This window comes from Zootoca vivipara, chromosome 6, assembly GCF_965207765.1.
Source record: "Zootoca vivipara chromosome 6, rZooViv2.hap1.1, whole genome shotgun sequence".
In the NCBI taxonomy this organism is placed as follows: Eukaryota; Metazoa; Chordata; class Lepidosauria; order Squamata; family Lacertidae; genus Zootoca; species Zootoca vivipara.
The window spans coordinates 64,740,168-64,757,807 of record NC_142589.1 but is presented as its reverse complement, the minus strand read 5'-3'; the positions used below and the strand labels follow the sequence as shown (position 1 = coordinate 64,757,807).

General features: G+C 46.9%; 1 protein-coding gene across 3 annotated transcripts in view; it reads right to left on the bottom strand.

Moving 5' to 3' along the window:
- Positions 1-17,640, bottom strand: part of PTPRU (protein tyrosine phosphatase receptor type U) — a 353,020-nt gene that overhangs the window by 153,582 nt on the left and 181,798 nt on the right. The window lies entirely within an intron of this gene.

The window sequence follows — 17,640 nt, the reverse complement described above, 5'->3', positions numbered from 1 at the left end:
GCCCTGTGTGATGGCAAAATTCAGCGCCGCCCCCGCCTCTCACCATTCCATTCTACATCATCGTTGTGGCGCCCCCTGCGGAGCACCCGAGGCTTTGCACCCAGTGTCCCTTAAACCCACCTCTGCTATTTCATAGCCATTTCAAGCTGTTGGCTTTCAGCAGTATCTAGGACAGAAGGAAAGCAACACCGGGCGAGCAAACTCTCCCAATATTTCAGGCAACGACAGCTCCCCTGTGTCTGCAGGGCGCTTCCTTCTGGTTAAATATTTGGAATTTTTCATAAACATCATTGGAAGAGACAGCGCGAGGTGAAATACCAGACAAAGCAAAATGCAGCCATAGCATCCCTCTCGGGTCTTTGGCAGCTTACCCGGACCAATCAATCTAACCGCTCTGTCTCTTTTCTCTCCTGTAATGATAGAAATCTATCAATTTTATGAGGGTTGTTTTTCTATAGCTGTTATTTTAAAGGTATTTTAGTTGTCCACATAGAGCCTGAATTTACACTGCGGTGGCAACATATAAGTGGGGATACATTTCAATAAAATTACCATTTCTATCATGATTTTGGGTTGTTGTTGCAGTTGTTAAAATGGAAATGGTGTCCCACTGGATTTTATCTCTGTATTCCGAAGTTGTTTTGTAGGAATCGGGAATGTGTCTGAATGTGCTCTGAAAATCCAAGAGAACCTCTTGAGCTCTTTAGATGGTGATTTACAAGCCTCTCTTGTTGATTAAAATGCCATCTTTGTGGTGCGTATGGTGTTTTGTTTGTTGGTTTAAGGATTTGATAGCCCACTTTTAGTTTTTGTTTAAAGCCATTCTAAAGAGCAGCTTCCAAGGCAGATTAAAAAAAACAAAACCCACACCTTTGAATTCACAAGGCTTATAAACCAAACACAACAACAATAACCTGGCCAGCTAAAATCCAAGCTAAGAACAGAAGTCTAAATGACCTGGGTGGAAAAAAAGGTTTTTGACAGGGACTTTAAAGATAATGACTTGCATTTTGAGGCCCCAAGCCAGCCCCCCCCCCATGAAATAACTACACACGGACACAGAATTAAGGTTGATGGGTAACATTAAGGCCACAACTTTATTGATTGCAAATTAAATGTGGCATAGGCATTGGCTGAAGACTATAATGGACTACTGCCCCAGTTGACAGAGTCGATGTAGGTATACCCATTGGGGCAGCAACATCGGGGTTTTGCCCAACAGAAGCTTACCATGAGGTTCCTGTGATCCCGGCATGGCCCTAGCCCGGGCATCCCCAAACCCGGCCCTCCAGATGTTTTGGGACTACAATTCCCATCATCCCTGACCACTGGTCCTGTTGGCTAGGGATGATGGGAGTTGTAGTCCCAAAACATCTGGAGGGCTGAGTTGGGGGTGCCTGCCCTAGCCCATCAAGCAGACTTGGGACGAGATCCGGGACCCCCAGATTCCTTTAACAGAATACCTTTTGATCAATGAATCTTGGGGTGCAGTCATGTACATCAGGTTTGCTTTCGAGTGGTTTTTTTCAATCACTGCACACAAGCACACCAGAGCTTCGGTAAACAACAGCCTCAATGCAAGTATCAAGAGTGCATTTGATCAGCGGAGCCCACATGCACATTGGCAAGACAGAAGAGTGTGGTGGCATTGAAAGCTCCCGCACTACACTACAGGGGGGCATCCTGTGTCATCACAAGGGGCTGCCTCTAGGTCTCTGGCTTGAGCCCTGAAATCTCAGGGTCTGGGATACACCTGACTTGGCAACCCTGCTGGCAAGCAGTGCAGGTGTTTAGCAACATATGCGAAGTGAGTTCTAACTGGGATTCCAGCCAGTAAGCATTACTTCATAAACCCCCTCAGCAGTGCCTGATTTATGCAGAAGCTATGTATGTTACAGCTTAGGGCCTCAAATTTTGTGGGGCCTCTAAATGCATGTTAAAGAAAAATAAATTGCAAGTTTTACATAATTGGTTAAAAAAAGGAAACAGGGAGACTCTGAGACAAACATTCTCTGTTTTAGTTGGATTGTTAGTTTTTAATTGCATCATTGCCTATGTGCCAGTACATATGCAAATATGAAATACAATCATTTCTATTTTCGTTGTCCTTTTTGTTGGAATACTGCACGTTTTGGTTTTGGGGTTTTTTTGGGGGGTGACGCTATACAGCGTTTTAACATGACAGCTTAGGGCAGGGGTCAGCAAACTTTTTCAGCAGGGGGCCGGTCCACTGTCCCTCAGACCTTGTGGGGGGCCGGACTATATTTTGGGGAAAAAATGAAAGAATTCCTATGCCCCACAAATAACCCAGAGATGCATTTTAAATAAAAGGACACATTCTACTCATGTAAAAACATGCTGATTCCCGGACCGTCCGCGGGCCGGATTTAGAAGGCGACTGGGCTGCATCCGGCCCCCAAGCCTTAGTTTTGGGACACCTGGCTTAGGGCTTTGGCGTGCTTTGATCTGTCCCTGAACATCAAGGACCTTATGACAACATATGGAATTAAAATATTTTGAATAAGGAAATCACACAAAATACAAGTCTGCCAATATATTAGAAACAGTGGAGTCTGATTTATTATGGCAGGTGGGACACTGCCCCAGCAACCTTACTCAGCTCTCAGCCAGCTCCCACCTGCCTATCTTCTTGCTTTTCCAAGGGGTGACACTGCCTGTTAGATTTCAGCAGGTGTCAAGGGGCATCCCATGCCCCATGCCTGGTCCAAGGAGGCGGATGTCGGGAGGTCCCCAGCAGGAGCTGGGGGACTGTGGGGTGGCCCCCTGAGCAATCAGGGAGGGATGGACACAGAGATGAGCAAGAGGAACATGGAGGAGCACTCAGCACTGGAATCACAGTGTCTCACGATGATTGAAGAAGGCTAGTGGAGGCTGGAGACAGAGCTAACCCTGAGCAGAAAGAGTAGCCACCGGCAGAAGCTGATCAGATCAGAGGAGATCCCCCAGTGCCTCCATACCCACCACTACTGTCACCTCAAGCACATCAACAGGCAAGGAGAGAGGAGCAATGCCAGTTGAGGGTCTGGCAACATGTGAGCAACAGCGCAACTCCACTGAATGCAGGTGGGGAAATCCTGACTCCACTCTTTGCAGCCGCTCGCAGGTGGGCAGGCAAGCAACAGACAAGGGGCGCATTTCCCCACCACTGTAATCCATTAGGCACAATGTTGTTGTTGTTGTTTAGTCGTTTAGTCATGTCCGACTCTTCGTGACCCCATGGACCAGAGCACGCCAGGCACTCCTGTCTTCAACTGCCTCCCGCAGTTTAGTCAAACTCATGTTAGTAGCTTCGAGAACACTGTCCAACCATCTCATCCTCTGTCGTCCCCTTCTCCTTGTGCCCTCAATCTTTCCCAACATCAGGGTCTTTTCCAGGGAGTCTTCTCTTCTCACGAGGTGGCCAAAGTATTGGAGCCTCAGCTTCACGATCTGTCCTTCCAGTGAGCACTCAGGGCACAATATGTGCCCAATATTGGGAGGACAACTTAAGGTGTAGAGAAGCTGGGCACCCTTGTCAACCCAACTTCCCTGGGTGAGTGTTTGGCAGAGGGGTTGTGTAAGGACTGAGGAGCGACAGAAGGTGCTGGAGCCTTGTCAGAGGAGGAGGGCAGTGGAGCCATGTTGGAGGGAGGATCGGCAGATGTCAAAGTCAAGGGTAGAAGTGATGCCAAGTCAAGAGCAGGGAGGGGTCAGGAGTGGGAGTAGCGTTGAGTCAAGAGGAGGGAAGGGAAAGGCTGCAAGCATCCAGGTCGAACCAGGAGCTGGGGTTTTTTGAACTGTGAATGATATTGGGGGAGCCTGAGCACACCCCACCCCCCTGCCCAGACCTCAGTGCCAAATGCCGACCACAACAGAAGAGAGGGAGATGGGGACTAAACTAGGCTTTCTTTTCTCTGTCAGTCATTGGCTCTGGCTCCCCCTGCTGCTGGGCTCCCTGTCTTCTGCCCTACAAGTCACAATGGACACCAGTCGCCACTGACAGTAGCAACAACACATTACAATGCATGTGGGACTGCAGAGATTGCGGTCCAGAGGGAAATTTGCCCATTTGTTATCCAGTAGAAATTGCTCGTTACCAATACATCATCACAACCGAAGCTCCCAAAAGTGTGGCAGAAAAACCAAAAGTTCAGGAGAAATATCATAGATTCCAGACATTGCTTAAGGTTTTTTTTACAAAAAGGTCTGGGGGTATGCACAGGCATCAGGGGAAGGGCAAATGTCTTGCATGCAGAAAGGCCCCCCCGTTCAATCTCTGGCATCTCTATGTAGGACTGGGAAACATTCTTCCCTCAAACCTCGGAGAGCTGTTGCCAGTTATTGTAGATGAGAGATGAGGAACCCATGGCTCTCCAGATGCTGTTGAACTCCAACGCCCATCAGTCCCAGCCAGCACAGCCAATGGTCAGGTATGATGGCAGTTGTAGTCTGTCAACATCGGGGGGGGGGGGAGGCACAGGTTCCCCATTCTTGGAGTAGACAATGCTCAGCTAGATGGACCAATAGCATAACTCAGTAAAAAGCAGCCGCTTGTGTTTCTAGGTTCCTAGAGCTAGGATAGATGACTAGGAACAACACTGATTGATTCAGAATTAGTAGAAGGGGCATGAATCATGTTCTCCCTGGGATCCATAAATCCTCTCAGCACTCTTCTGTTTTTCTCATTCCTCATCAGACTTTTGCCTTTGATGTGGACTCATTAGGCAACAGCACGGAGGGAAAATTGATTAGCTCTGCTCTGCAAGGAGAAGGGGGCTTTCCAGCAAGCTCCAAATAACAAACGTAATAAGGACAGAAGCCCTTGCCTTTTCAAGGAGTTCAGCATCAGGCTCTTGAAAGGGACGCACACTTGACAGAGTCATTGCGGAGAGGCTCAATTAGTTATCATAACTGGCATCAATAGCAGTTGTCTGCTTTCATAAGGAGTCTAGCTTCATTGCCACTGTCAAATACAAAGGTTGTTTATCTCAATAACGAAGGATAAATTCAGATTCCTGGCATCAAAGCAGGGAACCCAAGTGGAATCCAGAACAAATATTGTACTCAGAGATGGGTGAATCCGTCAACTTCAGTTTCTCTCGATTTTTAATTTTTCTATTCTTAAGTTCCATTTTCTAAATTTCCATATCAGTTTAAGAATTTTTTTAAAATGTCCTCGTGAAAGTAATCAAAATTATAATGCAAATTTCCCCTGATATACATAGTTCTGTCTGCAATTCTGCCTAATGTATGTAGTTTTGTAAAGCAATGTTGCTGAATACAATGCATTTCTGTGTGATATTTGCACTAAAATGGGCATTTATATGAACACGTCACCCTAGCAGAAGCAGTTTTACACAAATTACTTGGCTGGGGAACTGCACTGAAAAATTCAGAGAACTGAATTTCGAGGGATGGCCGTATTTCAGCTCATATAGTGTTTCTGAAAGTGCAAATTAGGAAAGTTAGCCTCCCAGTGCAAACTAAATGTCATTTCTCTCCTAATGCTCCTGTTTAGCATTCCAGCCAGCCATGCCCTTTTTCAGGGTCTCCATTCCATTCCCTTTGTCGCTTCCTCTTTCCTAAGCAAGTCCTGTGTCTCACTGAGCAGAATTGTGCACAAATGGCAGTGAAGATTAACACCTCAACAGTTTTTTAGAGGGTGGAGCTCACCTTTAGCCATGGCAGGTGCACAGCTTCTTTCTTTCTTTTTCTAATGCTGCCCCCGCCTCTCCCCATCATTGCAAAGAGTATCAGCAGCAGCAACTGTACTGGCAAATGAAGCTCAGTTGGGTTGGAACCACTAAATTTCATATACAACTAAAGCTGATTCTTCTCCACCCAAATATCTGAAGTACTGTCACATGGAAGATGGAGCAAGCTTGCCTTCTGCTGCTTCAGAAGATAGGACCCAAACAGGTGGGTTCAAATGGCAAGAAAGGAAATTCCAACTAAGCTTTAGAATAATAAAAAAAGATTGCAAAAGCTGTCTGTTCAATGGTGGAATGAAGTGCCTCGGAAGGTGGTGGACTCTCCTTCACAGAAGGCTTTTCAACAGAGGTTGAATGGCCATCTCACAGGAATTCCTTATACAAATTTAGTTAGTTCAGGGGTCAGCAAACTTTTTCAGCCATGGGCCGGTCCACTGTCCCTCAGACCTTGTGGGGGGCCAGACTATATTGGGGGGGTGAATGGATTCCTATGCCCCACAAATAACCCAGAGATGCAGTTTAAATAAAAGGACACATTCTACTCATGTACGACAGAGGACGAGATGTTCAACAGTGTTCTCAAAGCTACCAACATGAGTTTGACCAAACTGCAGGAGGCAGTGGAAGACAGGAGTTCCTGGCGTGCTATGGTCCATGGGGTCACGAAGAGTCAGACATGACTAAATGACTAAACAACAACAACTCATGATTCCTCGACCGTCCGCAGGCTGGATTTAGAAGGCGATTGGGCCGGATCCGACCCCCGGGCCTTAGTTTGCCTACCCATGAGTTAGTTAGTTAGTTAGTTTAGTTAGTTAATATAGCTGTTATTCCTGTGTTGCAGGGGTTGTGCTAGATGACTCTTAGGGTCCCTTCCAACTCTATTATGTTACGATTGCTATTTGTTGTCCTGCTATGAGGTTTGAGGAGGCTCAACTGGAATGTCAGATGAGGTTCAGACTGAACACAACACCAGGCTGGATACAAGCTGTGCTCTGAAAAACACTAAGATCTGAAGTTGTTCCAGGAACAAGTAAGCTGCAATAAAGCCCTTTTATAGTAGCATTACCAGGTGCAGCCTAATTCTTAACGCCACACCACCCATGCTGCAAAATGCTGCTCTACTTCAAGGGGCCCAGCAGTCTGTAGCAATCTCCTACTGTAACAGAGCAGTGCAGCCTAACATCTTCCAGGATCTTGAACAGCAGAGTCCTTTAAGCCAGGGGGTGGCGGTGTCACATCCTTGAGTTGTGGGGATGGGGGGCATCGACCACACAAGTTCATCTTGCAGCCGTGCTTTTGCATACCCGTCCATTCAGATTTGCAGTCGTTTCCTCCATCACCTACGAAAGAGGAATCTGACTCCTAGTGCCTGTCACTTGTGGGATTTTCACTCCTAGGAAGAGACTCTTGTGGGGTTTCCCCCCTCAGGTGCTAAAATAACTTGCTTAGTCTTATGTATTATGCACTTCAACTTGGAATGTGTCTGTGGGTGGGAAGACTCTTTTGATGTCCTGCCTCAGGCAGCAGAATGTATCGCACCAGCTGTGATGTTTGTGAACAATTCACTGCTTTATGCTCCCTCCTCTCACTTCCCGGTCTTGAAGTTTAGAGTGTAAGCCTGGCGGGCAGGGCCTGTTGTCTTGTTTTTGTTTGTGTACTGCACCTAGTTAATGTAGGTGCTCTGGAAAGCATAAATTAACAAATAAAGTAAGATTTAGAGGGGCACGTTGCTATGCCTGCTGGTGTGCAACAGACCAAGGAAGCCTGGAGCTGAATAATGTTCCTAGGAATCAAAGGTGTCATCCAAGTTCCAAGAAGCTAACATCCTGAGATATAAAGAGAAGCACTTGTAGGCTGGTGGGTGGATACAGAGAAGCAGATAAAGACACTGTGAGACAGTGATGCTCTGCACCCAAGCCCTTCAGTAGATCAGCTGCCCTTGATGCTAGTGCAGAAAGTGACTACTAGGCTGGTAAGCAAGAAAGCCCAATGGGACCATGTGCCACCAGTCCTGAAAGCACCACCTTGGCTGGCAGCAAGTTACTAGATCCAATCCAAGATCTTAGCATATAAAGCCATAAATGGCTTGGAACCTGAGTAGCTAAAAGAGCACCTTCCCCAGTTCTTTTCTCCCTCCTTCTGGGAGGTACACCTTCTTTATGCACTGATGCAGGGGGGGGGGACTGGATCTGCTCATTTTTGCTGCAGGCACCTTATTCCAATGGAGCAGCAGCATGCAGCAAAGGCAAGAAGACCCCCTGTCTTTCTGCAGCTTACTTTTCTCTGTGCATCTCTGTTTCAAAGAGGGAACAGGCATGCTCAGCTAAACAGATCAAGATTTAACCTCCCACTGTCAGCTGTTATGCAGGGGTTAAATCCTACTGGGAACCCACAATATTAGGGAATTAAGCCCCACCCTCCCAGGTCATCAGCTGACATTCTAAGTGATGTCTGCTGATTGACACTGGGTGTGGTTTGAGGGAAATGGTTTGGAAAGACCAAGTGGATCCCCTGTGGGGTGAAGATTGTGCTGCGGTCCAGGGGTTCCCCACCCCTGGACCAGAGTTTATTTTGAACCATAACTCCTGTCTTACCCATAATGGCAAACCAGGAATTGGTGAAAGCAAATCCTGGAGCTGCATGCAACACTGCTGTTCCACTAGCACAGCAGATTTCCTGATTAATTGTTGTAACCTGTCCCAGGACCTTAAACTGAAGGGCAGGAAAGTTGTTGAAGTTGTTGTTGTTGTTGTTGTTGTTGTTGTTGTTGTTGTTGTTGTTGTAAAAGACACTTTAGTTGTGGGGAGGGGGGGAGCCAAGAATTGTAGTGGGATACTCAAGAAATGTGGAAGCCAGTGGATAACTAAATTCTGAACCACTCTCTAGCCCAGAAGGTTAGCTTGCATCTCCAAGACTGCATCACAAAGACTGACTTCCTCAAGCATTCTGCTTTAATTGGGAATAGGGGAAAGATATAGGGGGGAACATGGGGAATGAGGGAAAGATAGATAATGAAAAATATGCATACAAAAACCCGCTTGGTGGCAGGGGGGATATGAGCTTGCTGAGTCAACTCCCTGTTATTATTCACAAGAATCGTTAATGAGAATATTAATGGGAATAATGAATAGTATCACTTTGGAAGATGTTATCAACATGATCACTTTCAATTGTTGTGAATCACAGATTCTTTGGAAGCACGCCCCCGCAAACACTTGCACAAACACTGAAGTGTAGGAAATGGAGACACAGCCGAACAAGCGTTAACTAATCAGAGTGGCACATGGGGAAACTGAGAAGTGAACTTGGTTCGAACTCTCAAGATGTATCCGAAGGCATTCCAACTATCACATTTCAGAAGGGAGCCCATATTGATTTGCGGATGGTGATCAGAGAGCTGCGCTAAGGCCCTTTGGGCAGGATCCAGCATGAGCAGGATCCTAAACTGTTCTGAGAACTGAATAGTGAGATGAATATCAAGCATGGGGTTTTTATTCCAGGGCACCTGATCAAGGAAGCTGCTGAGAGCCGGGTGAGGTCATGGTCGCCGGAGCAGAGGTGAGCTGTTGCTCAAAGCGGGTGAGATAGCAGGGCAGGATCAATGCCTGTTTTGCTCTGGGATAAGCTAAAGGTATTATAGCAAATGTTTTAAAAATACCAAAGGTCAAAAGCAAGGTCAAAGCACCACACAGGGACAAGGCTGAGGTATGGAAGTGCTGCAGGACATGAGCACAGAGGACCTGAGGCTATGACCTCATCAATACAAGTTATTGAGTGTTCTCTGCATCTCTGGCAGACTATAAACATCAATGGTAATAATATGCTTGTTCTCCCATCTTGCTTGCTCAATTCCAACCATGACCCACCACCACCACATCTGACCATCTTTTTAACTGCACTATATGTATCACAACCAGGGCTTTTCTTGTGATAGGAGGACATTTTGGGGGGGGGATTGCAGAAGCTCCCAAGAAGGCATCGTCCCTCAGTTATTGTAGCAGCTGTGACTATGAAGTAGGGATAGTAACTGGTTTCTGCCTGAGATTAAGAACATAGGAAGACCCTGCTGGTTCAGGCCAAGGGTCCAACTTTGTTCTCAACATGGCCAACCAGATGTCTGTGGAAAACTCACAAGCAGGAGGTGAGCACAAAAGCTCCCTCCTCTACTGTGGTTCTTATCAACTGGTATTAGGAAGCAGTGCAGAACACAGCCTTCACAGCTAGTAGCCATTGGTAGCCCTCTCCTCCATGGGTTTGTTGAATTCTCTTTTAAAGCCGGCTAGGGTGTTGACCATCACTGTGCAAGCAAGTTCCATAGTTTAACTATGCGCTGAATGCAGAAGTACTTTTCTTTCTTTTGTCCTGAACCTCCCAGCATTCAACTTCAGTGGATGTCCGCAAGTTCTAGTGTTGTGAGAAGGGAAGGGTTTGTTTGTTTGCTTCAGTTTTTTGCTTCTAAAATGCTGTCCAGATCAGTTGGGGTCCAACCACCTCTAGCACCACGCTAGCTTCCCCTGCACCAAACCACAGTTTAGTGTTTATGTGCATGATCAGATCTTGATGAGGTGGGATACAGTTGGGATTCTAGAGAAGCATTATTCTGGAGGAAAAGTGAACAGCTAAATTTTGAAATAAGATGTGTGGGTTTTTGTCTGTGTTTTAAACCTAGCAGTTCAGTCTCACCACAAGTAATTTCCACATCTGTTTCTTGTTGTTGTTTTAATTTGCAAAGGTGTCCAATGGTGACAGCAGGGATTTTCAAATTAAAATTGAAGTAATTGGAGATGTTGTTCTTTCAAAACTTTTATTTATTTCCGATTTCATGGAAAGCTATGCCCCTCCATGCAAAGCTTTCACCACCACCACCAAACTAAAACAATGACGAAAGCCGAAGTTACAGAGGGACATGATTGCACAATTGCATTTTTTTAACTGAAATTAAAAACTTATTAACATTTAAATGGCACATATGAAGAATTCTGCAAGCTACATTCTAAAATTTGGAAATACTGTCCAGATTAAGACTGGGATAGAATTAACCATGATGATCACCCACATGGATTCTTTAAAGAGAGGATTAGAAAAATTCATTGGGGGATCAGAATAACAATGGCTACCATCAACACTAGCTATGTCCCACGCCCACTGTCAGTCAGAGGCACTCAGGACTGACTTTTCGTGAGCATCTGATTAGCCACTGTGGGAACAGGGTGCTGAACCGTGTGGATCTTTGGCCTGATCCAGCAGCTTTTCTTGCACCCAAATTGCAAGAATCCCAGGACAATTATAGAAGCGAATTAATCCACCTTGCTCATCCTGACAATAATTGCATATTGTCCATTTTAATTACAGCACATCTTGTTTCTCGTCTTGTTTATCGTCTTGTTTATAAGCCACCCAGGGAGTATTTATCAATGGATTGTCCTATAAACTAATAAAACACATACATATCAATCCCAGGGTACTTTTTGACTCAAAGCCACATAGGAATAAGTTTGCTTCATAATTTGCAGGCCTACGTGAGAACATACAACTACTGGCTCCACAATTTACATACTGATCTAATGAGGGACATATCTCAGCTGTGGTGCTGAGAATTACATGGGTGTCCTGCTCATCTTTGGGGCACACAGTCTCCCAACCAAGTAGTAGCTACATCCATAGCCAGTTAGATTAAGAGGTGGGACTATTAGAGCAATCCAAATCCCTGCCTAGAAGATGCAAGGATTAATGGAAAGTTGCAGCTGTTGCAGCATCCCCAGCCTTGTTGCATGTGTTGTCCAGGGCCCACATTTTCATTATCCTAGCTCTGCATCAACTGAGATTGGGCCTATTGCCATCATGTGATGGCAGCAAGTGTCTCAGGATCCAGGATAATTTCCATGGCTGCTGGGAGAGATCAAGATGTTGGACTAGATGGGTGTTGGGCCTGATCCAGCATGCCTTTTCTAGGATCTTATATTGGGCACAGGACCCAGGTGGCGCTGTGGTTAAACCACTGAGCCTAGGGCTTGCTGACCACAAGGTCGGCGGTTCGAATCCCTGTGACGGGGTGAGCTCCCGTTGCTTGGTCCCAGCTCCTGCCAACCTAGCAGTTCGAAAGCACGTCAAAATGCAAGTAGATAAATAGGAACCGCTACAGCGGGAAGGTAAACAGCGTTTCCATGTGCTGCTCTGGTTTGCCAGAAGCAGCTTTGTCATGCTGGCCACATGACCTGGAAACTATACGCTGGCTCCCTCGGCCAATAATGCGAGATGAGCGCGCAACCCCAGAGTCGGTCACGACTGGACCTAATGGTCAGGGGTCCCTTTACCTTTACCTTATATTGGGCACAAAGAAGAGTCAGCCCAGCTATGGATTTCCCTGCCTCTGGATGTTGTGGGAAGAGATTATGGGCCTAACTAAATTGATGGAAGGAGATCAGTACCACATAAGAGGAATTGCTGGTCCACATCTGACATGGGTAGAAGTGCCCCACCCCAAATCCTCAACTCGTGCCCAATGCACTTGGGTGGTTTCTCAGGAACAGCACAAGTCGGAGCTGAGAGAGTGCCAGTCTTGAAGCTTCAATCTCCTTTCTAAAGTTCAGTGTTATTTAAATGATCAGTGGCAAACAGACAGCCTGGCACCCCTGGGCCAATGCAAGCAGCCTCGCAAGTGCTTCAGTCAAAGATCAGCTAACAAGGATGTCTGAATGCATTAATATTGCTGAATATATCCATACAATTAGCACCACTACAAAAATTGCCTGTGCTTATAGCAGCCGATACAGCTGTAGTACACCCTGCTGCAGCAACATAATCCATGTCAATCACTGCCAGCAACATGGCACAGCGCGGGGGGGCATCTCCCTGTGCTCAAGGGCTGCTTCCAGTAAAGGCTGGCAACTGCTCACATCCAAAAAGGGCTGGCACAGGCAATGGTGATATTACTGTACAGAAGGAATTTCTGCCACTATGGAAAGTTTTTTGACGGGTACTGCTCTCCACTATGAGAGAAGAAAGGAGGGTTTTTTATTACAAGTGCTGCAAAAGTTGCACTCTGCATTTTTTTTGTCTGAATATGTTCAGCTCCTGAAAATCAAGAGTTATAAATGGCTACCTGTAGAGGTGGCCAAACTCTACCCTAGCTCTCCTCAGATTGAGGCCCATCTGCACTACACATTTAAAGCAGTGTCATGCCACTTAACTAGTCACGTCTTCCGTCAAAAATCCAGGAAACTGCATTTATTGAAGGGTGCTGACTGAGTTGTTGTTAGGAATCCCCCAATTTGAGAACTACAATTAGCATAATAAGAAACTGCTTTGCACCAAGTTAGACCATTGGTCAAGTAGTGTCAACACCGACCACCAAGAGCACTCCAGAGTTTCAGACAGGTGGAATTCCCAACCATACCTGGAGATGCCGGGGAGTGAATCTGGGACCTTCTGCATGCAAAGCAGATGCTCTACCACTGAGCTGCAGTCCTTTCCTGAAATCCCAGAGTTCCCTGAGAAGAGGAATTGATTGTTAAACTATTCTGGAAATTATAGCTCTGAGAGGGGAGTAGAGTCACCTAACAACTCTCAGCACCCTTAACAAATGACACTTCCCACAATTCTTTGTGGGGAGCCATGACTGTTAAAATGCAATGCAATGCAACCCATTTTGTTTCCTACTGTGGCCAACTAGATGCTTTCACGAATCCCACAAGAGAGCACATGAGGCTACTATGTAGCATCAACAAATCATATGATGGAGGAACTTTTCATATCATGCACCACTTTTCAATGCCCAATTATTCTTTCAGCAGCTGTACTACTTTTCTGAAACATAGAGAGGTTGGTAACCAGAGACACAAGAGCCATACTACTGTAATGCTCAGCTTCCCCATGTTCTTTGTAAGGCTGGGGAGCTGTCCAGCAGGGCAGGAGCTGCTCTAGCATGGGAGCTATCCAACCAAAGACCCAGAACTAGCATATGGGACTAGGTCAGTGTTTCTCAACCAGTGTGCCTCCAGATGTTTTGGGACTACAACTCCCATCATCCCTAGCTAGCAAGACCAGTGGTCAGGAATGATGGGAGTTGTAGTCCCAAAACATCTGGAGGCACACTGGTTGAGAAACACAGGACTAGGTAAAGGTAAAGAGGCCCCTGACCATCAGGTCCAGTCGTGTCCGACTCTGGGGTTGCGGCACTCATCTCGCTCTATAGGCCGAGGGAGCCAGCGTTTGTCCGCAGACAGCTTCCAGGTCATGTGGCCAGCGAACCAGAGCAGCACACAGAAACGCCGTTTACCTTCCCGCCAGAGTGGTCCCTATTTATCTACTTGCACTTTGATGTGCTTTCGAACTGCTAGGTGGGCAGGAGCTGGGACGGAGCAACGGGAGCTCACCCCATTGCAGGGATTTGAACTGCCGACCTTCTGATCAGCAAGCCCTAGACTCTGTGGTTTAACCCACAGCGCCACCTGGGTCCCAGCACCATATGGGACTAGGAGATGTGTTGAATGAGGCTTTGCACCCGCCAACAGCCTGGGAGCAGCTGAAGGGTTTTATAGCTGACCTTGCTGCCCCCACCTCTTTCTGGCACATCAGTGGGAGACACCTGATGTTCCTTACCATCTCACTTTATGATTTATCATCCCACGGAGGGCTCAGAAAAGGAAGGTCTTGTGTTGGCAGGTATGCACTGCACCTTCTGATGGTAGCCTTGGACCTGACTCATTGCCAGTGGAACACAGAAAAATGTTTCATGCAGCCAAATGATTTGTTTCCCGGGGTCAGTGTTGCCTATTCATGACTCTCAGCAGCTCTCAAAGTCCTCTGACTTTCCAGCCACTTGCTAACCTGGTCCACTTTTTAACTGGAGATGCCAAGAACCAAAGAAGGGAACTTCTGTATGCACAGCATGTGCTCTTCTCTTGAACTATAACCCACTGCATCCCACGGGCATGTGTGAAGCTCAGCAACTGGTAGGCATAAGAACTCAAGAGGAATCTGGTCCCCTAAGTCTGCAAACGCTCCAGGTGGTGTGATGACAGTAACATCACAGGTGGGACATCTTCCAGGGCAGTGTGCTGTACCACCCCCTTAGGGGGTGTATTACCCAAGAGAGTACTAAGAGGCAAGGGGACCCTGGAGGTGTAGATAGCTATCAGACTTTGAAAAGCTGGTGTCACTGCATCAAGGTCATTGGTTTTGCTGAATTAATTAAACGAAATAATTTTAATTGGATTTTGAATAAACATTGAATTAATTATTACTGTTTTGAATTTTATTGTGTTCTAATCTTCCTTAGCAGGTCTTGCAAACTGCTATTCTGAATGCTTTTTATAGGGTAGGGGGCATTGGAGATGAAATTATGGAACAAATGAGTGGTGTCCTGAAAAAAGTTTGGGAACTACTGTACCAGGGTTTTGATCTGGGGATGGGTGTTCTGTCAGAGTCCACTGCCGTATCAATGCACTGGATCTCCCCTCTCCAGGATCTCAGACTCTTCTGACTGCAGGATGGTCCCGACAGGGCGTGGGTGGGTCACAACACACCCTGTGACTTTGCAGACGGATGAGACAGCATTCTTAACTGCCTCAGACCACCCCACTCCCAGCTCAAGAAAACAAATAGATAAAAAGGCAGCATCCTTGACCTCCAAAGAGCCAATTAGGGCGACCTTGGGATGTTGGATGCTGTCAGTGTAGAGCTTGCTCCCTTTATGCAGCACCGGAGCTGCAAGGCAACATGTCATGTCAAGTGATGCCCTGCGCTGTCCACAAGGTCATGGCAGTTCAGTCAGGAACCTCAGAGAGATTTTCCCAGCCTCCTCCTCTCTCGCACATGCAGTGCCCCAAGAGAAGAAGAGCAAAGTGACAGGAACAGGGCAAGCCAACTCTGCTCCCATCATCCTCTCACATGCCTTTGCATCCTCAGCCTCCCTTTGGGATACCCAAAGAGAACAAGTTGTCCCTGCAAGGCGAGGGGACAATGCCAGGCACCCTCGGTAGAATGATTCAATCCCTGGGTGCCTCTCGTTCTGTCCCTGCAGCAGCAGCAGCAGCAGCAGCAGCCCAGCAGTTGTCATGAGGGGAGTGCAGAAAATAATCCCACAGCAATCATCTCTTCCTTTGCTGATCAAATGCAAATCTGCACTTCCACTGAAGGTGGGTGTGGGGGGGAGAGAGAGAGAGACAGCAAGGTGCCGGCATTCCGTGAACTATGTTGGGATCAGTGAACATGTGACAGGGGACTGGCCAGAAATAAAATGAAAGAGACAGACAGGGAGAGCAAAGGGGAGATGAAGAAAGGAGGTGCGGAGAGACAGGCAATGGTGGGAGGGGACTTCCATGAGCACAGACAAAGGCCCAGAAAAGAATACAGAAAAAGGAAAGACAAGTGTGTGCCTAGATCCTTAAAGTGGAAGGGGCATAGCTCAGAGGTAGAGCACCTTCTTTGCAAGCAGATTCAATCCCCTGGAAGCTTCAGGTATGACTGAAAATGTCCCTTGTCAGAAAGTCTGCCAGTCAGTGCAGACAGTACTGTGCTAGAGGGATGTGTGGTCTCATTCAGAATAAGGCAGCTTTTTATGTTCCCATTTGGGGGGCAATGGGGAATCTCAGTTGCAGAACAGCTACTTTCCATGCAGAAGGTCCCTGCTGCAATCCCTCGGCATCTCCAGATAGGGCTGAAAGTGCCACCTGTCTTGAAGCCTGGAGAGCTGCTACCAGTCAGTGTAGGCAATACTGCGCAAGGTGAACCAATACTCTAACTCAGTAAAGAGCTAAGTTCCTATACAGTTACTTCACACTGGGGGGGGTGGCCCTTTCATCTGAATTTTTTTGGGGGAGGGTGGCCCCCTGTCCCCTCTACTTGGTGCCCCTGTTGTTAAACCACTCTGGAAATAAAGCCAGCTCTACCCAGCCCCTCCCCTCCTATAGAAGAGAGCAGTGAATCCTGAGCCATGACAATTGACCATCATTCTCATCAACTGGCCTCTTGGCAGTGGCACCCTTCCTGTGGGGTGCCCTCCCATAAGATGTCAAGGAGATAAAGCACTAAACAACTTTTAGAAGACATCTGAAGGCAGCCCTGTATCATGAGGTTTTTAAGGTTTGGTGTTTTATTATGTTTTTATGTGCTGGAAGCCACCCAGTGTAGCTGGGGAAACACAACCAGATGGGAGGGGTATAAATAATAAAATTAATATTATTATTGACTGCTCCAAATATGACTCAAGAGTCTATACCAGGCATCCCCAAACTGCAGCCCTCCAGATGTTTTGGCCTACAACTCCCATGATCCCTAGCTAAGAGGACCAGTGGTCAGGGATGATGGGAATTGTGGTCCAAAACATCTGGAGCGCCAAAGTTTGGGGGTGCCTGCTCTAAACTAAGCAGGCAGGCAGAACATTTGTTCTCTCAATGCAGACTTCCTGAAGCTGGTGCCTTCCAGATGTTGTGGATTCCAAATTCCCACAATCCCTGACCATTGGTCATGTTGAAGTGGCTGATGGGAGTTGTAGTTCAAAACATCGGGTGGGGAGACCAAGTTGAAGAACCTTAGGAACCTGCCTAATACTAAGTCAGACCACTGGTTCATCTAGTTCAGTCCTGTCTGCACTGGCTGGCAGCAGATCTACAGGGTTTCAGGCAAGCCCTGTCCTACATGAAGATGCAAGAGATTGAACGCGGGACTTTGTGCAGGCAACACAGATGTTCTACGCTTGAGCTACAGCCCCAGCTATCAGGGCACAAGCTTTGCTAGAAAAACTTTGCTAGGTCTGGGTCATGTTTGCCAACTAGGGAGCGTTGAGGGGAGGCAGTGGCCTGGATCTGAATTTGGAACAAAGGGACAGAGATCAAGAGCAGAAAGCAATTGTTAATGAAGCCTGAATCACTAACAAGCTCCACTTGGGTTGGGAATTCCCAGCTGAGACACCTGGAACGATTTG